Here is a 21,533-nt window from a genome sequence, read left to right on the forward strand (position 1 = left end):
CAGAATCCCTGTGCCGGTTAGTGTAACAATCTTACATGACACCTCAATCCTTTCTATCAAGTAAGTTACTATTAAGTCAGTTACCTGGGAAATGAACACCTTTACTCAGAAGATTTAATGAAGAAGTCTATCTAAATTTCTTTTTTTTAATTTTTTTAAAGTTTATTTATTTTTGAGAGAGAGAGCGTGAGTGGGTGAGAGGCAGAGAGGGAGACACAGAATCTGAAGCAGGCTCCAGGCTCTGAGCTGTCAGCACAGAGCCCGATGCGGGGCTCGAACTCATGAACTGTGAGATCATGACCCCCAGTGGAGTCAGATGCTTAACCCACTGAGCCACCCAGGTGCCCCAGTTTATCTAAATTTCTGAGAATCCACTCCCAGCAGTGAAAAACTGCCTAATCTAGTAGCTTCATTTCTACTGAAGAACACATATGTCCAAAAAAAAAAAAAAAAACCCTTAAATTAAACCATATTTAGAGAAAATCTTAGTTCTGAAGAACAGCCAGAGGAATATTCTTATCATGGAGCTAGCACAGATATCCTACAGGCTTATCTTCAGACATAGAAAACAGTCATCTGTGAGAGCAGAGTCCAAGAGAAAAAGCCTAAATTGTCCAGAAAATTATTAATTTTTTAAGATTTTTAAATTATTTTTTAGTATTTATTTATTTTGAGAAGGGGGGGGAGCAGGGAGAGAGAGACGAGAATTCCAAGCAGTCTCCATGCTGTCAGCACAGAGCCTGATGAGGGGCTTGAACCCACAAATTGATCTGAGCCAAAATCAAAGGTCAGATGCTTAACTGATGGAGCCACCCAATAAATCTGAGCCACCCCAGATTTATTGCTTTCTTTCTTTATTTTTATTTATTCTAATTTTTTAAATGTTTATTATTTTGAGAGAGAGAGAGAGAGAGAGAGAGAGAACATGAGTGGAGGAGGGGCAGAGAGAGAGGGAGACACAGAATCTAAAGCAGGCTTCAGGCTCCGAGAGCTGTCAGCACAGAGCCTGATGTGGGGCTCAAACCCACAAATAGTGAGATCATGACCTGAGGCGAAGTCTGACACTCAACCGACTGACCCACCCAGGTGCCCCTGTTTATTTATTTTTAATGTTTATTTTTTATTTTTTGAGAAAGAGACCACTAGCGGATGAGGGGCAGAGAGAGGGGCACAGAGGATCTGAAGCAGGCTTGGCGCTGACAACGGAGAGCCCAATGATGTGGGGCTCAAGCCCACAAACTGTGAGATAATGACCTCAGCCGAAGTTGGAGTCTCAACTGACTGAGCCACCCAGGCACCCCAGATGTCTTTAATTTTAAGTAATCTCTACATCCATCATGGGGCTCAAACTCACAACCCCAAGATCGAGAGTTAACATGCTCCACTGACTGAGCCAGCCAGGCACCCCATCCAGTAAATTAATTTTTAACAAAAACTTACCATCTGTATAGAGGAAACTTTACAAAGGTGTAAACAAACCTTTACGGGGTTATAACCTTTGTTGTAAGTTGCCTATTACTGGGAATTACCAATCTGTATTCAATTAGATTTTTCATTTGTTTTTAGCAATCAATTAAATATCCATTCTGTGCTAACCACTGTATATTCATGATCTCCTCATTTAATAATCTAAACAATCCTGTAAAGTGATCTTTGGTTACTTGCTCTAGGTCACAGTCATCAAGTACCAGAACCAAGGCTCGGTCTTAGGCCTTACTTGCTCCAAGGTGCTTGCGTGTAACCATTCTACTGACTGCTTTACCTCATACAGCAACGTTTCATAGCAACTTACTTTGCTTAGGAATCATGGAAAACAGGCTGAGTCCATCTTTCGGCAACCCTGAAGGAGTTTGTCTTAAACAACAACAACAACAACAACAACAACCCACTCTCCAAGGTGATGTATCATCTATGGCTCCTCATGATGAAACAATGGGACAGCTTATCTCCAGCACATCAGGGTCATCAAAGATCCCAGTGGCTTCATTCACTGTTCAACAGCAAGTCCCAGGGGACTCCCATTCATTCCACCCTGCCCAAGATGAATAACATCCCAGGTTCCTCCAGTGTTTCCTGACACTGGTTGTGAGGAGAGTAGCACAACACAGGGTCCTTATATAGGCTCGGTCCCACCAAACAGTGCTAGAAGAGTTCCCTGATGCACAAAGCACTTTGCAGTGTGTAAGTGTATATATGAGCAGGGGAGTAAAAGGGTCCTGGAAGTGATTTAATTGAGAGGTTCTGGAGGGTATAGGATAGGCTGGTCTTTCCACTCTCCCTGTGAATTTCCACTACCTCCAATGAAAAGGTTAGTAAATTAGTTTTTCAACCCCCACTTACCAACAATCTGAACTATCAGACATCCAGTGAAACTTTTGAAGGGAACATATATTTATCTAAATCCTTAATTTCTTGTGAACACTGTAGAACCCTACATAAAAGCATGAAAATATGTAATATATATTTGTCTTCATATCTTCTAGGATTACCCTTTCTTTAATGGATCGTTGTCAACTTCCTATTTCATGGACTTAGGCTACATAGGTGCTGAGCATACAGGACAAAGTATCTGCCCTCGTAAAGCTTAGATTCCAGTGGGTGAGAGAGAAAGAAAATAGAATAAAACACTTCAACTTTTTTATATATGCTATGAAGGAAACAAGCTGGGGACTGAAACAATAACCGAGGAGGGTGGTCTTTAGGTAGGATGATAAGAGAAGGACTCTTGGCAGATATGACAAGCAGGGCTAAAGGGAAAGGAGGTGGCCATGTGAAGAATGGAACAAAAGCCCACTGAAAGTCTCATTTAACCCCATGAGGAAACGTGTGAGGATATTCTTTGACATTTTGTGATAGGAAGAAAAATTACAATGTAGATAGATGTTCATCACTAGGGGAGTAGATAAGTAAAATGCGTATATGGTCCATCCTTGAACAACACAGGGGTTAGGGGCGCTGACCTCTGCTGCACATTTGAAAATCTGCATGTAACTGTTGATTCCCCAAAACTCAACTACTAAGAGCCTACTGTTGACCAGATGCATTACCAACATAACAGAAACAATTAACATATTATATATATATTATATACTGTATTCTTACAATAAAATAAGCTAGAGAAAAAATGTTAAGAAAATCATAAGGAAAATACATGTATAGTACTAGACTGTATTTATTGAAAGAAAATCCACGTATAGACAGACACACATAAGTTCAGACTGGTGTTTTCAAGAGTCAACTGTAGACTACACATCAGTTAAAAGCAATGAACTAAATTGACATATAGCAATATACACCTGATAACGTTGAGTGAAAGAGAAAATGTGATTTATAACAAAATGTCATTTTTGTTGTTTTTAAAAAACCACAACTATGGTACATGTTTTTTGTTTTTTGGTTTTTTTGGTACATATTTTTAAGGATATGTATATACTTAAATAAGTGACTTATTTGGTCACTTGAGGTAGACTGAAAATACAATTTTTTTAAAAAAAAAAGCTTATTTATTTTGAGAGAGGGAGAGAGAGAGAGCAAGCGCTAACATGAGCAGGGGAGGGGCAGAGAGAGAGGGAGAGAGAGGAGAATCCCAAGTAGGCTCCCTGCTCAGCGCAGAGTCCAACACCAGGCTTGATCTCAAGAACCGTGAGACCATGACCTGAGCCAAAGTCAGATGCTTAACCAACTGAGCCACCCAGGTGCCCCAAGTGAGTCTTATTTTCAACACACTCTTTCCTGTGGCTGTAGGAGACCCCTGACTCTACAGTATGCCTTAAGTTGACAGTTGGCTGACCTTGCCGTTCCTTCTTCAAGACTTTTTAAACAGTTAGCCAGGGGTGCCTGGGTGGCTCAGTTGGTTAAGCATCCAACTTTAGCCCCAGTCATGATCTCACGGTTCGTGAGTTTGAGTCCTGCACTGGGATCTTCGCTGACAGACAGAGCCTGCTTGGGATTCTCTCTCTCTCTCCCAATCTGTCTCTGCCCCTCCCCCTTCAAAATAAATAAGTGAGCTTTAAAAATAAAAAATCAAAGCAGACACATCATCCCATTCAAATCAGGAATTTTGCAGGACTGTCCCAGGAAATATTTCAGAAGCAGCATTAACAGCATCTTGGAGCCACAGGGCTGGGTATTTGTTCCCAGCTCTGAGACGTGCAGCTGGTCCAGGCAGGTACCACCCTGCACCACCGAATGAGTATAGTAACACCTTCCATGACACACACTTTGAGGACTGAATGAGTTTAATATTTGTGAAGTTCAGAGAAACATGCAGGGATCATATTTAATGGCTGTAAAAATGATTATGAAGTAAAGTGAAAGACAACCCAGCCATCCTCCCACAAACACACAGGAGTGTGATCCTTAGATTGTCTTTTGACTTCAGAATCTCAGCTGCAGGTCAGAATTCTGGACCCCACTCAATAAAACTCGAGTCTTGGTGACCATCCACCCCATGCTACCCAATCCTTCAGATTTATGGCATTCATCTCAGGATGGTGTCTCAGAAGGCAGGCAAGGGAGCTTTATAGGGAGTGGTAACTTCTCCAGCCAACTTAGGCTCAGCGTCTGTGGCTCAGGAGGAATCCTTAAAAAAAAAAAAAAAAAAAAAAAAAAAAAAAAAAAAAAAAAAATCACAGTTCTGGAGCACCTGGCTGGCTCAGTCAGTTGTGTATCTGACTCTTGATTTCAGCTCAGGTCATGATGCCAGGGTTGTGGGATTGAGCCCTGACTTGGGCTCCATGCTGGGTGTAGAGCCTGCTTCAGATTCTCTCCCTCTCTCTCTCTCTCTGCCTCTCTCCCCTGCTCTTGCATACACACTCTCTCTCTTTCTCTAAAATTAAAAACAACAACAGCAAACAAAACAAAAACACATCACAGTCTCTTCATTTCCACAGACAGATTTCCGACCTCCATTTCCAGATGCCATATGCCCAGGGAATCCCCTAATGGGACACTGCTTCCCACTCCAGGCCTGTCCTATACACCCCACCCTGATTGCCTAAGGGACCACGTTAGACAAAAACCTGACCATGTCACCCTGCCCCCCCCCCCCTCCCCGGCTAATAAAAACCAGGTTTCCCTCTCCAGGTCAGTGCCCTTGTTATACAGCAGGCAAATAAATACAAGCTTCAGGACACCTTTCACCTCCGTGCCCAGTGGGGCCCCACGCAGGGCACCCACACCCAGCGTCACCCTCAACATAACCCCTGTTCAGGGCCTCTCCCTTTGTGTAAATGGTGGCTGCTTCCAGGCTGTTTCCAAAGCGGAAATGCAAAAACAGTTCCTAGATTCTTTTTATCACCATAACGACAGCTCTTCTGAAGCAGAAATTATTGATGTCCTATCTTCTAAATATATGTATGTGCCATTAACTGTCTTGTTTTCTCTCACATGGGAATTAAAATAGTCCAGGCACTAAGGGGATTTCCATGGACAAGAGACTGAAGGGGGATCCAGCTTATATTTCCCTCAGTGTGCAGCTAGTGTGTTCTGTGGCTTTTGAGGAAATGCTTCACTCCGTGTCCACTTGACAGCTTCAGGTCAGGCTGAATTTCCTCCCGATATCTAGGCTCCAGCTACACTTAACTTCTCTGTTATTCTATCCTTGACTTAACACTGTGTACAGATTTTTAAAGTAAGTTTATTTATTTTGAGAGAGAGAGAGGGAGAGAGGCAGAGAGAAAGCAAGAGAGAGAAAAATCCCAAGCAGGCTCTGCCCTGTGAGCACAGAGCGTGACTCGGGGCTCGAACTCATGAATCACGAGATCGTGACCTGAGCCAAAATCAAGAGTCAGAGAGGCTCAACCGATTCAGCTGCCCAGGCGCCCCAATTCTGTGCAGTCTAATGCAACTTCCTGGTCAAGTCTAGCTCCGCCGCTAATCTATAAACTCAGCAAAATCATGGATCGTGCCTGCAAGTGAATTCAGCTGCAAAACGGCTTCCCAGACTTTATTCTGCAGTGGAATCAGCTGGAAGGCATTTCAAAGGTCAATCCCTGTGGTTAGAGTTTAATCTTCCTGGGCTGAGTCCGGGCGCGGCGTTTGTAGAGAGCTGTCTGGGAGATTGTCTTGGAGCCACCTGGGCTGAGATATGCTGCCCCCTAGAGGAACATGGCGCACTCGGCCATGAGCTGCACCTGAGAGCAGGGCGTCTGTGGGTCTCCCCACATCCGGGTTCTCCAGCGGGGCAGAGACTTCTGTAAGTTTTCAGGTGGTTTTAATGCACAATCCGGGCAGAGAAGCTCCTCTTTAAAGAGTCGGAGCTCTTGCTTTTTCTTGGAGGAAGGGATGGACGCTCTCAGAACCTCTTTGGGGCAGAAGACTCGGGCTTGATCTAGGAAAGCCTTCCTGAGACTTCAGACTTATTCCAGAGGGACAGGTGGATTTCAAGGAAATTTTGTCGCCCCTTTTAGGACTGCTTGTCTTCTTACGAATGTGGAAACTCAGAACTTAGATACTGAGTTCCAAGCCTTTGGGGAAAATCTTCTAATTTAGGGGAAACTGTTTCCAGATTTCACCGTTAAAAAAAAATGATGTTTTTAGGGTGAATTCTTGAAGCAAGCAGGCCACCTTCTTGTTGGGACAGAATATGGGAAGATAAGGTAGTTAAGCTAAGAAAGTGAGGCGAGTGTAAGGAGATGGTGTTTCTGTGTCATAGGACACCTCACAGGGTGGTTCAGTTGGTGGAGTGTCTGACTTTTGATTTTGGCTCAGGTCATGATCTCACCATTTGTGGGATAGAACCCTGAGTCAGGCTCTGTGCTGACAGTGCAGAGCCTGCTTGGGATTCTCTCTCCCTCTCTCTGCCCCTCCTCTTCCCATTCTCTCTCTCTCAAAAATAAACATTGAGGGGCGCCTGGGTGGCTCAGTCGATTAAGCGTCCCATTTAGGCTCAGGTCATGATCTTGCCGTTCCTGAGCTGGAGCCCTGCGTCGGGCTCTGTGCTGACAGCTCGGAGCCTGGAGCCTGCTTCAGATTCTGTGTTTCCCTCTCTCTCTGCCTCTCCCCGCTAGTGCTCTGTCTCCCAAAAATAAACATTGGAAAAAAAAATTTGAAAGATAAACCTTGGAAAAAAAATCATCAGGAGATAAGGGAACTTGAGCAAATAAGAAAAATATGGAGAGAATCTATGGCAATTCCTACCTAATGGCATCCTGAGAGGCTGAAGTAGGTAAGAGGGAAACCAGGGGTGTGTTGATCACAGGGACAAACACATGTTGTAATACCGACTGGGTGGGGAACCAAGGCTTTCCAGGCTGAGAATAGTTGGGAGGAGGGGAGAGGGAGCGAGCAGAGAGAGACGATAGAGAACAGGTTTCAGGAGGGCACCATGTCTCTGAGAAATCTGCCTGAATGGAGAGACCATGTCGACTTTGAGGCCAGGACAGTGTCCCTCAAATCCACTTTTGGGTCCACCAGTTACTGAGGAGCGAACGGAGGGAGAAGCAAGGGCTATGCCAGAAAGATAAGGACTCTTTCTGCTGTGCGGAGGGAACGTATGGGCTGGCCTGGCTCAGAATTCTCTGGTCAGCTCCGGGCACAATGGACCAGGCTGACCTTGAAGTCACTCCTTTAACCACTAGGACCTACAAAATCGAGAAAACCAGGAGAAGCTTGGTTTCCATTAACACTTTCCATTAACAGTCCGGGATTCTCTGTGGGGCCTCCCCCTAAACACGGGGCAAAGAAACACACCCTGACCCCTGACTTTTCCCCTTAAAGGTCAACAGGAGTCTTGTAAAGGGAAGTGCATCTCATTATGGTCTAGAGCTGATTTTTCTATCTTTAAGGAAAGGCGGGGGGAGGGGGGCTTGCAAGCTGATAGAAAATCACCAGTTAAATTTTTTTGTCAATACCAACATGAAATGCAATTTAGATAAACTCTCACAGCCCAAATTTGGGAGTTCTAGGGAATCTGGAAGGACTAGAGGGATGTGGGTAAAAGTGGGGTTTCAGCAGGTAAGTAGTGATAGCTGTGTGCCTGGGTGGAAACGGTTGTCAACAAAGATGTTGGAGAGAAAAAGCCAGAAACCATGGGTGGGCGTGGGATCCAGCCGGTGTGTCTGCCGAGCTCTAGGCTGGAATGAGAAGGGCTGTATCTGAAGCTAACAGTGGGTCATGGAAGGGTATTAGTAACCATTAGGCAGAACATCAAGATGTCAGGAAACACAAGTCAAGAGCAGAGAGAAGGGAGGCGTGCAGAGAGAGAGTTTGACTCTATTACCCAAACCACAAGAAGAGCAGTGGATGGAGGAGGGAATAAGGGGAGAGTGGAGGGCAGAGGGGTTGTTGCCATGGTGGTGGAGGGGACCCAGAGGCCCTTGGGCAGAACTTGCCTCCACCCACAGTGGGAAGCCCTGGTTTTCCATGGAAGTACGGAGCCCCAGCACTCCCACTGGTTCTGTGATCTTGGGTGCATCCTGCATTCTCTGGGAATCCTGGTGTCCTCCATTGAGAAGGGAGGGGAGGGGAGGGGACTTAAGTCTTGCCTGCAATTGAGGCAGGCTCATCCAGAGTTCAGCCCTTGTGACTCACTGAAAGACTAGGACATTGATAACACCTGCCATAAATCCCTTTGCACCTAAACTAGCATCTCCTTGGATACCTGGGAGAGGTTGTGCCTGGCCTCGACTAGGGCAGTGGTTATAAAGGATTCTGGGCCTTAGACCCTCAACTGCAAACTAAGTTGACTCTTCTTCAAAAATGCACACCCCTGATTCCTGGAAAAAAAACATTTTTTTTTTTAACCTGAGAGTTTACAGATCCCAAGACCTCCAGAAGCTGAGCTCCCTCCCTGCTCCTTGGCTCTTCCTGCTTTTTTTGCGTCTCTCCAAGCCCTGGTCATGTGGCCAAGGTAGAGGATCCTCCAGATAATTTCACATTTTACTTAAATTCCATTGGGCTTCAGGAAGAGAAGGAGTCCTGACCTCCCTCATCTCTCAAATGGACGTGGGCACCAGGTTAAATGTAAGGTTCAGTATCTGAGTCAGAAGTGGTCTAGGACTGCTTCTAGGTCCTGCCTCAAGCTAGAAAACTAGCATGGCTTATCAAAGTCCTTGGTCAAGTCTAGCTTTTCCATTAGTCTCTAAGCTCAGGGAAAGCATGCTGAGGCCCACAACTTTGTGTTTGTGAAGCTGTCTAGCTTATTCAAACATACAGCCTGGATGGTAGCCCTACTCCCTCAGGAACATGGTGCACTTGACCATGAGCTACACCTGAGAGCAGGGCCTCCTAGGCGCTTTCCCACCTCCTCGTGCACCAGAGAGGTGGAGACTTGGGAAGTGAGTCACACCTTGGCTGCATATTAGAACTACCCAGAAGGGGGCGCCTGGGTGACTCTGTGGGTTGAGCCGCTGACTTCAACTTAGGTCATGATCTCACAGCTTGTGAGCTCCGCATGGGGCTCTCTATTGTTCAAGCCCCGTGTTAGGCTCTCTGCTGTCAGCGTGGAGGCCGCTTTGGATCCTCTGTCTCCCTCTATCTCTGCCCCTCCCCTGCTTGTGCACACACGTGCTCTCTCTCTCTCTCAAAAAAAAAAAATATGTATATATACATATATATGTATATATATACACACACATATATATTAAAAAAAAATAACTACCCAGAAAGGCATTCACAACAGGGTGAGAGTCCTTTCTCCAGAGATTCTCATGTAATGATCCTGGTGGGGCCCGGACCTCAGGAGTTCAGAAGGTTCCAGGTGGTTCTGATGCACAGGCAGGGCGGAGAACCTCAGTGTGAAGAGGGTTCGAATGGCCAGGTTTGGTTTTTTATTTCTTGGGGAACTTGAGAGATTGATGAAAACCCCTGCAGCTTGGAGCAGAGGACCAGAGCCTGACCTAGAAACTCTCCTTGAGATTGACTCTGGAGGGGTGTGTGGATTTGAGAATCTGTTTTTCAAATGTCTTTAGGGCTGTCTGTCTTCTAGAGGACATGTTGTTCAGCTTCAAAGCTTAGAGAAAAGTCCTCAATGTAAGGGCAATGGTTTCTATATTTCAATGAAACCAGCTTATCAGTGAAATATTACTTCATATAAAAATACTTTCTGGGTAAATTTGAAGTTTTTCAGCTGAATGTAAGAAATAGGGGGCACTGTGTTTATATCTTACAGGCAAAAGTATTTGAAGTGAATGAACATATTGGGTTTTCCTGGAGGAAGGTCTTCACAGGCCAGAATTGTGGGTGCCTGGGTGAGCCCTGGACAGTTTCTGAGGTGAGTCAGAAGTGTTTACAGAGGAAGAGCCTATCCTCTGAGTTCAGAGACTATGAAGGAAGAGACCGGAGCAGAGAATGAACTAAAGAGATGTTAGAGGCCATTTTAACCCAAGTGTGTGACAAGAGGCTAACAAGTCACTAAGATGAAGACTAGGGCTGGGGACAGAGGGCTCAGACACAGACAGGAACCACCTCTATGGTGACAAGAGCCCCACCTCCCCTCCCACTAGAGGAGCCTTGCCTCCCCCACTATAGACCCTCTAGCCTTTTGGTGTCTCTGGTTCCCCCTGGTGGTCATTGGCACCTCCTGCAGGTCTCAGAGGGAAGAGTGGGGACCAGATGGCCCTGACAGTTGGGTCCTCTAGATCTGACCCTGGGTCAGAGCATCATCACCTTCAGTCCTGTCTCCTTGGATGCTTCCTGAAATCTGAGGGTAGCATGTTGTCTCTGGAGGTCTCTGGGTGCCTGGGTTGGGGTGTATCCAGCCTACAGCCACATTACAAGACACCCTTTGTCAGCTAAGAGGGGAACAGGGGCCCTAGTGGGCCTGGGGGTGTTGCTGCTTTTCTGTGCCTTGAAGGAGAGTCTTTTAGAAGGTGACTACCTAGAACTCAGGCCCAATAGGATTCAGGCACGAAGGCCTCCATGTGCATGAGATGCCCCAGGAGGGAGAGGGGGGCTCCAAGACAGGATGTCTGTGCCCACACCTGTCTCTGACTAGTCTGTGGGTGGATTGCCCACCCCCTCATGCCCTGTAGGAGTCCTTTTACCTAGGCTTTGGCACACAAGACAGAGGGTCTGCTCCCCGATGTTTATTTTTAGAAATGTTGCTACTCACGGATGCCCTTTAGTGACCAGTTACCCATCTGGGTTCTGTTAAAGCTTCCATTCTCCCCATGAAATGCAATATTAATCAAAGGACATCATAATTATTTTGACTAATCTTCTTAGTAATAGGAGAGCGATGAATTGTAATAAGTTTTTCTTTTTTTTTTTAATTTTTTTTTTTAACATTTATTTATTTTTGAGACAGAGAGAGACAGAGCATGAACGGGGGAGGGTCAGAGAGAGAGGGAGACACAGAATCTGAAACAGGCTCCAGGCTCTGAGCTGTCAGCACAGAGCCCGACGCGGGGCTCGAACTCACAGACCATGAGATCATGACCTGAGCCAAAGTCAGACACTTAACTGACCAAGCCACCCAGGCGCCCCATAACACAGTTTTTCAAGACCAAGACTAGACTAAGCTGGGATCTATACTGGGAGAAAATTCATACAGTTTTAAGAAATGTGGAGAAAAATATGACTGAATGACCCCATATATGTGTGTACATATACTACAAAGAAAATATTCCCCCCAAGTCTGACTATGAAGAAACTTCAGCTTAATTTTAGTAGGGTGAGATCCAGTACTGGTCAATGAATAGACAATGCTAGAAATTGCTAAAGGCAGGATTGAATGCCTATCCTCTCTGAATGTAAAGGTTTTCTCATGTTGGTCATTGGGCCTCTGGGCACTAAGAATGAACAAAATAGCAGGGAGGGATGGCAGATTCCAGGAACCTAGAAGCTAAGCTCCCACCCAGCACCTTGACCTCTATTTTTCTCTATATTTTTTCTCTATATTTTCTGGGTCCCATCCAAGCCAATGTCCCAAGGATGAAAGAGAGGAGGACCATCTTCAATGTCCCATTTTGTTTCATGACATTGGGTTTTGGCAAGAGAAGGAGTTAAGAGTGTTTGGAACCATGGTAGTCCACTGTCTAAAGTGCAAAAGGGATCACATTCAGATTATCTAAGTTCAAGACCTGGTTCAGAGTCTGCAGAGGTTCAATCCTGCTGGGACCTGAGGTGTGCCAGAAGTACAGGAAATGATCACAGAGATAGACCAGACAGGACCCAAGGTTCCCAGAACCCATCCTAGTACTTGGGTGTCCTCAATATGGTTCACTTGTGGGGGGACGCAGGGCTTGACTCTGGGGAACATGGATGGGCTAGGCATGGAGCTGGTTCTGGGAAGTGGGAGGTGGTGGTGTGCAGAGGCAGGGAAAAGCCAAGTGGAACAGACCCCTTCAGTGTTGGTGGCCCAGACCTTCTCCTTGGGTGACTGTCTCTGGACTTGCCTTCCACGGGGGCCATAACCACTCTAAATAAGGTAGAGGCCTGTCTCCTAATTCTCTACTATGCTAGAGTACAGTGTGATGGACTGAGTCAGCCTATGTTGGTCTGTACCTTTAAGTGATTAAGGGCCACAAAGTAGAACATAGAAGAACCCTACCTGAGGAGATTGGTTCCTCCCAGTTCTGGCCCAGGGTCTGTTGCATGGTTTCTCCACAAGGATGGGCCGGGGTTCATTTCTTGGCCTCCTATATAGTCCGGTATAAGTTCTGCAAACACATCAGCATTTGGGAACATTGTCGCCAGCTCTTCTCTATGGCCCTGGACTTGGGCACAAAGGAATTGTCTTTGTCAGGATGGGATTCTTCTTCCTTGACTCAAGAGAAAACTCCCTTCCAAGGATTCCCCATTCTTGTAGAAAACTGGATTTCCTGGTCTCTCCAAGGACTGGCCTGTAAGGGACAGAGAAATGTGGGTTCACCTTGGCATGATTCACTCTGTATGTCTGAGCGGTTTTCAGGGATTCTCCTACACTGACGGGGCCCCCAGATACCTTTATGTCTGCTGGTGGGAGATACTAAATCCTTAAATGCGAAGGCCAGGAACCAGTGTCACTGGCAGAAGTAACATCTGATCCTTGTACCGAGGCAGGTCTTGGGAAGCATCTGTGGGTCTAGATATTATCCAAGTTCAATAATGAATAATAATATTCATTGAGTAATAATTGAAATCTGAAAACTACCAGAACGAGAGGATTTTAACTAAGCATTTCCTGGACTGGGAGGGCTCTTTCTCTATTTTGGAGAATGTGATTTGTCTTCAGAAGGGGCCTTGCTCACTTTCCAGGCCTCTGAACAATGATCAAGCTCCAGGTACATGGAGTCCTAGGCCTGTCATCCACGGAGCTGCTCTGTGGGCCGGGAGGGGAACTTAAAAAGCTGATAACCCTCCTGCTAGCTTTCCAAAGAGCAAGAGTGCTTTCACTAGGACTTGTGAGTCATGTCTGTGAAATGCTATCATGGAGGAAGGTGGATCTCCTAACTCCCAGTCTCTCTAGGAAAGTAGGAAGCAACTTCAGCAGGCGAGTGTCTCTAAGTTCCAAACCTACCTCTTGCAATACAATACTAGATTTTTCCTTTGGGTAAAGGCAACCAGGAAACAAGTAGCAACCCAATGAGCAGGTGAATTTAAGGTGAACTATGTGTGACAAATGGTGCCCTCAAGCCTTCTTGAGGACTCGTTGTGGTTTATCTGGAATATATGATTCTCTGCGATGTCACTGCCTGGCTGTATGAAAGGGTGAGTTTCCTTGGGTCTCTGTGAGCTTGTTAGCGGATGGTCTGTGATGGGTACCACAATCTGGTTTAATGCTTACTCAATTTTTAAAAACTTGGGGTGCCTGGGCGGCTCAGTCGGTTAAGCATCCAACTTTGGCTCAGGTCAGATCTTGCGGGTTGTGAGTTCAGGCCCCATGTTGGGCTCTGTGCTGACAGCTCAAAGCCTAGAGCCTGCTTCAGATTCTGTGTCTCCCTCTCTCTCTCTCTGCCCCTCCCCCACTTGTGCTCTGTCTTTCTCTGTCTCTCAAAAATGAATAAATGTAAAAAAAATTTTAAAAACTTGTTTCGGGGCGCTTGGGTGGCTCAGTTGGTTGAGCGTCCAATTCTTGATTTCGATGTTAATCCCAGGGTCATGGGATCAAGCCCTGCATCGGGCTCTGTGCTGAGTGTAGAACCTCCTTAAGATTTTCTTTCTCTCTCCCCTTCTTCCCTGCTCGCGCACACACATTTTCTCTCTAAAAAATGAAAAAAATAAAAAACTTGTTGAATTTCTACCTTATGTGGAGAGATTGTCTGATTGACAGACCTTGTTTTTAGCTGTATTTCCCAACCCAGGAAGTGAATAGCTGACCTAGAGGGAGTCCAAGACCTTAGTGGCAGAAACCTTCCCCTTTGTGCAGTAGCCGAGGCCCAGTGCCCCCAGGAAAGGAGGCTGCACCTGCAGGGGAGTCTCCACTGGAGTGGGGCCCCTGGAATGCTGCCTGGAGCAGCCCCGTCTCCTTCTTTCTTCGTTGTTCACCTCTTCCTGCTGCTCCACAGCAGGCCTGTGGGGCTATCCATGTGGTCCCCTTGATTCTTGTGATAACAAGATCCCCCTATTTCTGTTGCTTGTAACTAAAATACTACTGGCAAGGGGTGCCTGGGTGGTTCAGTCGGTTAAGCGGCCAACTTGGGTTCCAGTCATGATCTTCCGGTTTGTGAGTTCGAGCCCCGTGTCGGGCTCTGGACTGACAGCTCGGAGCCTGGAGCCCGCTTCAGATTCTGTGTCTCCCCCCCCTCTCTCTGCCCCTCTCCTGCTCACACCCTGTCTTTCTCTCTCAAAAATAAATAAAATACCACTGGCAAGTGTAAGGGACATCTACTTGGTTTTGATACTTTGTTTTTTGAGGACTGTATTTACTGGATTTGTGGAAGGGAGAACAAGTCATTAGTATTTAGAACCATGATCTTCATTTTCTTTCAAATGGACTTGGGGACCAAAGTCAAAACCGTGTGATGGCTCTGTATCTGGTTCGCAGTTCTGGGCTTCAACCACTGCTGCCGGGAAGAGAGGCCCTACTGGAGAGATGCAGGAAACAAGTGTGGAGGTGACCACAGAGGACTCAGTCCAGAGCACCCATCCTGGGGCCTGAGCATCCTCAGTGTAGCTCTTCAGTGGGAGGGCCCATCACAGCCCCTGGGGGGAGCATGGATGCACCAATCTTAGAGCTGGCACTTGGGAAGAGGGAGGTCCAGGCAACTGAGAAGGGAAAACAGAGGGGATAGAGGTGGCACATGGTGATGCCTTAGGTTATCACAGACCCTCTATCCATATCACTGCTTTGATCTTGTCTTAACATGACAGGCCAGGACATGGCCAGGAACAAAGACCCTTAGAGCCACTGTGTAGCAGGTGCATGTGGTAGGGAGCAAGTAGCGAAGAGAGGCCAGGAGAGAAGATGTGGTTGTCTCCAGGAGAGGGCAGCTCAGACAGGAAGCTGTTTGCCTTTCTGTACAGGGGACAGATGGCAGAGCCTGCCTCCAGATTCCTAGCTCAGGGCTGGGCTTGCTAAGTAAAGCCCCTTCCTTTAGGGCTGTTTTCTCAGTCTCGGCACTACTGATATTTGGGCCAGAGACCTCTTTGCTGGGGAGGGCTGTTTAATCCATGTTAGAATGTTTACCAGCATCCTACATCTCTCCAGTAGGTCCCCCTCAGCTGTGACAACCAAATACATCTCAGGACATTGTTAAGTGTTTCCTGGGGTACAAAATACCCCAGTCAAGAATGACTGCTTTGGGGCTACCTAGAAGGATGCTTTCCGGATGTGTCTGAGGAGAGGTGGCAGCTCCCTGTTGCCTTTGGCTCTTTCTCACCTGCTGGCTCCAGGCCTCAAAGTGCAGAAAGGAAGCACCTCATTTTCCCAGATGTTGGGAGCTGTAAACACACACCAGCTGGAACAGAACCCCAGAACCCCATTAGCACCTTCTTGGGGGCATTTGTGGGGATCTCCATGTTTCCTCCTGGAGTCTTGGGGATAAGCCCCCTGGGAATCTTATGTTTGGTAGTCCAGGAGGCTCCCTCCACCTCTAGGCCCTTTGAGGGCATCTCTGACCAACATCCTGCCCAACTTTTAGCAAGGAGCTGAAGCAGCTGGAAGGTTCAGGAATTGTAAGCCATCCCTGTCCCTCTTCTCCTCATATTGCAGAGGCCACAGTCTCAGGGAAGCCCAACCCCAGGCTCCACACTCCTTCTCCTGCCCTCCAGTCTTTGTCAGGTCCCATTAAGCGAGTCAGGGGATGAGGGAGGTGACCCTAGGGGGACAGCATGAATGGGGGGTTGTTTCTCCCCCCACTTTGGTTCTTCAATTCAGGGTAAATGCTACCTCCTCTTCTGTAGGCCTTTCCTCTGTGCTCTCACAGAAGATTCCACCTGTTCTCCTGGGTACCTTGGCCACCCCTGTACTTGACACACTCTCACACTCGGGACCAGGGAGAGATTTTGATATTTAATAACTTTTATATGTGATGTGAGGTAGGGGTCCAGATTCATCCTTTTGAATGTGGACATCCTATGGTCTCTGCACCATTCCTTGAAGAGACCATTCTTTCCCATTCAGTGATCTTTTTACTCTTGTCAGAAAATCAATTGTCATAGATATGTAAGTTTATTTCTGGGCTCTGAATTTGAGTCCATTACTCTGTGCCTATATGCCAATACCATACTGTTTTGATTATTGTAGCTTTGTAGTAAGTTTTACAGTTGTGAAGTGTGAGTCTTCCAAATTTTTCTTCTTCAAAATTGTTTCTACTATGTAGGGTCTCACAAAATTGCATATGAATTTTGTTTTTTTCTTTTTTTTCTTTTCTAAAATGTTTATTTATTGAGATAGACAATGAGTTGGGGAGGAGCAGAGAGAGGTAGACAGAGAATCCCAAGCAGGCTCTGTGCTGTTAGTGTGGAGCCTGACACGAGGTGCGATCCCACGCACCGTGAGATCATGACCTGAGCCAAAATCAAGAGTCAGGGGCTTAACTGACCCAGGCGCCTCTGCATATGAATTTTAGACTCTGCTCTTCCACTCTTGCAAAAAAGTCATTGGAATTTTGGTAGTGATTGTATTGGGTTTGTAGATCATTTAGGAACTATTGCCATTTTTAACAATGTCCTCCAATCTAGGAATATCAAATGTCTTTCCATTTAGGTCTTATGCCTTCTTCCGTTTCTTTCAGCAATATTTTAGAGTTTTCCTTGTACAAGTCTTAGCTTCCTTGGTTAAACTTTATCCCTAAGCATTTTATCCTTTTTGATGCTATTATACATTAAATTGCTTTAATTTACTTTTCAGATTTTTCATTACCAGCACATGGAAGTAAAATTAATTTTTGCATATTAATCTTGTATCCTGAAACATTGCTGAACTCACTTTATGAATTCTAACATATTTTCATGTGTGTGTGTGAATTACTTAGGATTTTCTACATATAGAGTCCTGTCATCTGCAAATAGTGATTTTTAATTCTAAAATTAAAAGGCAAATTTTGGGTGCCTTTTACTTCTTTTCTTCCTAATTGTTTTTGCTAGAACTTCCAGTACAGTATTGAATAGAAGTGGCAACAGCAGGCACTCTTGTCTCATTTCTAATCTTAGGGGGAAAGCTTTCAGTGTTTCACTGTTGAGTATGATGCAGGCTGTGGGTTTTTCATAAATGTACTTTATTATGTTAAGGATATTCCCTTCTATTCCTAGGCCAGTGTTTTTAATCGTGAAAGAGTGTTGGGTTTTGTGAAATGCTTTTTATGCATCAAGATTTTGTATAACGGTGTTTATTTTGCCTTCATTATACTATTGCAGGTTAGTATATTTTTCACATATTGTACAAATTTTTGACTTCTGGGATAAATCTCACTTGGTCACGGTATATTGTCCTTTTTAATCCACTGATAGATTTATGTTAATGTGGCTAGGAGTTGGGCAACCATAGGTACTAGAGGCTTCACATTCTGCTTGTATCTTATTTTTTTCTCTACTCTTGAATTTGGCTTTCCTGAACACTCCTCAAGGCGTCTGTCTTGGAGCTCTGTCTGCTATACTAGTGTTATTATACCAAAATCCTGTTGCTATGGTGGCAAGCTGAGGGTGGGTGGGTGATTCTACAATCTTCCAATTAAATCTATTTTTTTAAAGACTTTATTTTTGAGAGAGTGAAAGTGGGGGAGGGGAAAAGGGAGAGGGAGAAAGGGAATCTTAAGCAGGTTCCATGCTCAGTGCAGAGTCTGACACGGGGCTTCTTGAGATCATGACCTGAGCTGAAATGAAGTGTTGGACACTTAACCCACTAAGTCACCCAGGTGCCTCAAATCTTTAAAAGAATTTTTTTTTAAGTAGGCTTCACACCCAGCGTGGAGTCCTATATAGGGCTTGAACTCATGACCTTGAGATCAAGACCTGAACTGAGATCAAGTTGGATGCTCAACTGAGTCATGCAGTTGCCCCAGTTAAATCTCATTTTTAAGTCTCAGTTTCAGTGGGTCTGTGTTTAGGGCTGGGAGTGACCCGAATGTTTCTTTGGTGGTGTAACTTTTTGCCTCCATGCCCTATACTCCCTTCCCTGGTTGCAGCATCCCAATCTGTTTCCTTGAAGCCCTGGCTCCTGTTGTCTATTTTCTCTTTAGCAAGACAGAAAGGTTAGAGGGCACTAAAGTGGGAGGAATGTCCTAATCCCTCTAGCATAAGACTCGGGTAAACTCTTTTCCCCAGGAGAATAGGTTTTTTGGTGGAAAAGACTCTAGGTATTTTTCACAATGGTGACCTTTCTCCTACCAGAGCCCTAAGGGGATGTTTCTCGGGTCACTACCATGGAAATCCAAATGGGTTTCTGGGGCTTATGGCATTGGAGATGTGGGGCACCTCTTAAAACTGTGGCCAATAGAAGTTCCTCATTCTCAAGCTGGTCCACACTCAACCTCCAGCAATTCACCAAAACTCTTACTCAAATGTCCCCAATGTTTGAGTCTCCAGCAGCTTCAGCTCCAGGTAAGCAGACCTTGGCTGTGTCTCTCTCTGGATAGGTGTGTCTCTCCAGATCAGTGTTGTGATTTGCCAGTAACCTAAGTTCTCAGAAAGAGGAGTCCTTGATTTTTCTGCTCATGCAGCTTTTTCTTGTTAGGATAGAAGTAAGTTGTTAGGATGATTGTAAGTTGTTTACATGACCTAGCTGACACTGGAAGTCCGAGTTTTTCAATGCTAGATACTTGATGATTATCGAATGCAAACAAAATCACAAAAATCCCGTAACTGCTCAAATGTCTAAATGCTGAAGTGAGATGCAACAATTTCATAATTCGGTGTCATTATAAAGGGTATCAGTTGTCTGTGCAGCGTTATGTGGAAATGCAGAGTATGAGCAGGCCAACCAACACCTTCCATAGAATCCACGGTACTCTGTTTCAACTTCGAATAAACTGTCTGCACTTCAGCACATTCGCCAAAATTAGCGTTGGTATTATCTCTACCCAAAACAGTACACTTTTCCTCCCTCACTAGTGAGTTTCTGCAAAAATTTTCTATTTCTGAAGTCTCCTTTGGAAAGGGATTTTACTTGCAATAGCCTTCTAAGCAAGCCTTTTCCGTGAGAAAAACCTAGCAAAAGCAGAGGGACTTTTTTCCTGCATTGTGATTGCTTGCATCTTGGGCCATAATAAGATGAAGCATTTTAGGTCTTTAATAATCCCTGTAATAGTATAAGTAGCAAGCACATGTTTATTATTGCAGTATTTTATCCTGACACTTGAAAACTTGTTTGCAAGTTTAGAATCAGAAAATACTCCTGTATGTGCAATCAGTCCTTGGTACTAAAAAGATTGATACACAGTGTGAATAATCATTTAACTTCTATGATTATTTCTATCTGAATTTCTTTTAATTAGAAAATTTGTTACTTTATCCCTTTATAGTTGAGGTAATCATAAATCTCTTAGATTTAGTTTTTAATATATGCTGGTTTATATATGCCTTTCCACCATTTTTGACACTGAATAATTTCATACATAAAAGTTTCAAAAGGACTTTCCCCTCATTTAATAGACACCCACTGTTCTGAGAATTAATGAAATTTACATTGGCCTTTGGGATTCAAACACATAAATAAAACACAGATGATAGCAGTCACCTTAAGAAGCAGAAAATGTTGAATATGATAACTTCACAGCCTCATGAGTGCCTTTGTCACTCATGTGACTGAGGTGATAACGTGTGATTCAGCTGTTGAAATGGTTGCACACTAACAATAAATTGAACTTGATACATAAGGCAGAAAAGGTAAACTTTATGCATGCCTGCAAGGAAAAGCTGTAGTTGGAAAGAACAGCCTCCCTGAAGAAAGTCAGAGTTGATCTTATGCAAGGTTTTGGAAAACTTGGTCTAGGGACTGGTGGATTTTCAAAAGTACCTGTTTATAGATTAACAGACATTCAACTGCTAGTGTGATCACTGGAATAAGGCTGTTATTGAGTGGCTTACTTTCTATGGTCACTGGAGCGAGGCATTTGCTGATTGTCTAGAGGCATGGGACGGTCTGCTAACTGGTTGACTTTCAGAAAGTGGAGTCTGTCATTAACTGCTCACTTTCAGAGGCATGCCGATCTTCAGAGCATGTGTACTGATCCGAAGTTATCTCTAATAGTGATTACTGGTTTACAGCTTGAGACTTTGGCAAAAAGAAGCCTTATCTTTTCTTTAATGTGGGGAACAAGAGGGGCACCTGGGTGGCTCAGTTGGTTAAATGTCTGACTTCGGCTCAGGTCATGATCTCACGGTTCGTGAGTTTGAGCCCTGCATTGGGATCTGTGCTGACACCTCAGAGCCTAGAGCCTGCTTTGGATTCTGTGTCTCCCTCTCTCTCTGCCCCTCCTCCACTCACACTCTGTCTCTCTCAAAAATAAATAAACATTAGAAAAAAATGTAATATGGGACACAAGACTTGCCATTCTCTGTCCCCCCTTGTGTTCTTCCCTCAGCCAAAAATACGGGAGGTTACAAAGGGTTGTTCAGATCTTTATTTGTGGAAATATGAATTTCAGCTAGTGTTGCTGTTTAACTTAAGTACCAATTACTGAAGCAGAAAAAGAGCTGAATTTTCATTATTGGGGGAAGAAAAAAAAAACAACCCACCACACCACAACTGATTATGTTAAAGCTGACCTGACAAAGTCAATCCAGGATGCAGGACAACATCATTAAACGTGAGACATATATACAACACACCTGGCCACACCACCTGGGTCAGCTTAGCCTCTTCTCACTCACCAACCTCATTTATTTGCTTGGAACACCACATATTATTAATTCAATGCTTTATCTGTCTCCTGTTCTCTATCCGTCTGCCTTGCAGGAAGTTTGGTCTCTCATTCATAGATCACGTGAATTAACACAGCCCAGATTTCTAGGCGTCCATCTGTACAGCTTTCTTCAACCCCCTCAATTCATCTCCCACACATCTTTGCCAGAATATCCTTTAATATCTTAAAAAAAATTTTTTTTTTAATGTTTATGTATTTTGAGGGAGAGAGAGTAGGGGGACGGCAGAGAGGGAGAGAGAAAATCCCAAGTAGGCTCTGAACTCTATCAGCACAGAGCCCAGGGCAGGATTCCATCCCATAAACTCA

The 21,533-nt window shown here is 44.9% G+C and overlaps 1 protein-coding gene across 1 annotated transcript in view; it reads right to left on the bottom strand.

Moving 5' to 3' along the window:
- The window catches only part of CLK4 (CDC like kinase 4), a 29,608-nt gene extending 27,715 nt beyond the window's left edge, over positions 1-1,893 (bottom strand). Inside the window, exon 1 of the mRNA XM_058739073.1 lies at positions 1,793-1,893. The gene's annotated coding sequence lies outside the window, so the exon portion shown is untranslated. The remainder of the gene's footprint in view (positions 1-1,792) is intronic.
- Positions 1,894-21,533: the final 19,640 nt, after the last annotated feature.

This window comes from Neofelis nebulosa, chromosome 1 (assembly GCF_028018385.1).
Source record: "Neofelis nebulosa isolate mNeoNeb1 chromosome 1, mNeoNeb1.pri, whole genome shotgun sequence".
Classification (NCBI taxonomy): Eukaryota; Metazoa; Chordata; class Mammalia; order Carnivora; family Felidae; genus Neofelis; species Neofelis nebulosa.